General features: G+C 34.8%; 1 long non-coding RNA gene across 1 annotated transcript; it reads right to left on the bottom strand.

Moving 5' to 3' along the window:
- Window positions 1-1,075: 1,075 nt before the first annotated feature.
- On the bottom strand, window positions 1,076-1,497 carry LOC118732380. The gene is made up of 3 exons (XR_004992124.1): window positions 1,407-1,497; window positions 1,203-1,336; window positions 1,076-1,126 (listed from the first exon to the last, which is right to left on the bottom strand). It is a non-coding gene; the product is annotated as an uncharacterized LOC118732380 (long non-coding RNA).
- Window positions 1,498-1,913: the final 416 nt, after the last annotated feature.

Here is a 1,913-nt window from a genome sequence, read left to right as displayed (position 1 = left end):
CCCTATCCTTACGCACTTGTCTACGCAAATAAACGGAGTTAACGTTCCAGTTGTAATGCTTGGAGATTCAGCTTTTCGGTTTTCGGACATATTAATGAAACCTTATCCATATAGAGAGAATGCTAGCTTCAGTTAAAAAAACTTTAATTATGCCCTGTCTAAGTGCAGAAGGGTAGTCGAGAATGCATTTGGTCATCTCAAAGCTAGATTTAGAAGAATTGGAAAAGGTCTTGATAACCGAATTGACAATGTAAATTTAATAATTAAATGTGCTTGTGTTTTACATAATTTTTTAAACGAGAAAAACGATTGCATAAACAATCGCTGGATGCAACAATTACGGGAGCAGGAGGAAACCGTAGTCCGACCGCAGCCGGAGTTTAATTGTACCCTGACTGATAATAACCTCACAGCGGAAAATATAAGATCTGCTATAGCAATGTTCTTAGGTAAGCATAAATTTCTATGTATCTTTATTTATTATTTATTTATACATATTTATATCTATTTATTTATGTTTTTTGTTAAAACAGTTAGACAGCCACTACCCGCTTGATTTTCCACGCAACTCTTATATGTTGCAACTAAGTACATATTGATCCAGGTAATAAACTATCTACCTGCCAAATTTCAAGCAAATCCATTCAAACTCACAAATATACAAACTTTCGCATTTATAATATTAGTATTAAGCAGGATCCCTTACTTTATTTTATCTATTGTAAACTATTTCACATGAAAAAAATAATCTACATTTTAACAATTACTATTATTGCTCTGAAAATAAATGAATTAGTAATGGACTAAATTTAATTTGTTTTTTTAATCACTGTCTTTAATGATTTTTATTATTTAAAATTTGTAAGAGTGAGTTTTGAAACATTTTAGAATCGCTTACAAATTCTTCTAACAAAACATTCCGTCCGTCGATAACGTTCTCTTCCTGATGCATTGTTTTTATTAGCTCTTTCGTCTCTTGAATTTCCGTTATGAGACTTGCGTTTAACTTCTGCTTTTTTCGATTTGGAGCATCCAGCACACTCGACCTCTACCGGAGCGAGGGAGTCAGAACAGGAAGCCCCAGAAATGTCCAGTACTTCCGACGATGGAGTGTTAAATAAATACTCTGAAATTGTGTTTGTACATAAGTATTTAAATTAAATACGCACATATATAATAAATGATCAATTTCATATACATACCTATGGATACACTTTCTTCAACAAGTTCTTCTATGTTATTGCATTTAAAACCACCTATAATGGCATGTACTCGCTGATAGTGTGGCCAGTCTGATGGTGATCCACCTGACACACCAATATTCCCCTTTTCTTTCCTGAAAGCAATTGTAAACATAAGAGATATACATTTTAACGCCAGTATATTATATATAATAGTTAGCTTACCTATATTTCCCAGTGAGGTTATTTATTTTTTACCGCACTTCCTCACTGCTGACACACACTCCAGCGTTTTTAAGGGATTCTGCCATCAGTTTAAAGATGTGGCCGTTCTTCCTGGCCCCACGCAGGTCCACTATATTTGCTTCCCATAATTCCAGCAGCATCTCCTCCGCAAACGGCTACCAATTAGTTTTTTTCTTTTTTGCACTCTCCATTTACTAAACATGTTTGTAAGAACATATTTTTTTCCTTTTTGGTTGTTGTTGTTTCCGACAGGGTGGGTGTATGATGTAGTATGGAACGAATTTCCGTCATCCCTTGTCAAATTTGGTTTGGAGACAAACCGGTTTCGGCGTTGTGCCATCTTCAGTGTCATTTTTCGTTCTGCATAATTTTTGTTGGTTGATCGTATTTATACTCCTTGTTAACTACCTCTTTCTTTTTGTTAGGTACGTCTTTTTAGTTTTTGCAGTGTTTGCGGTACTCAATAGGTAGATGAATTGTTTTGGC

The sequence above is a fragment of the Rhagoletis pomonella genome, unplaced genomic scaffold (genome assembly GCF_013731165.1).
Source record: "Rhagoletis pomonella isolate Grant_MI unplaced genomic scaffold, Rhpom_1.0 Rhpom_scaffold_19585, whole genome shotgun sequence".
NCBI classification, from domain to species: domain Eukaryota; kingdom Metazoa; phylum Arthropoda; class Insecta; order Diptera; family Tephritidae; genus Rhagoletis; species Rhagoletis pomonella.
This window is presented reverse-complemented; position numbering and strand designations above follow the sequence as displayed.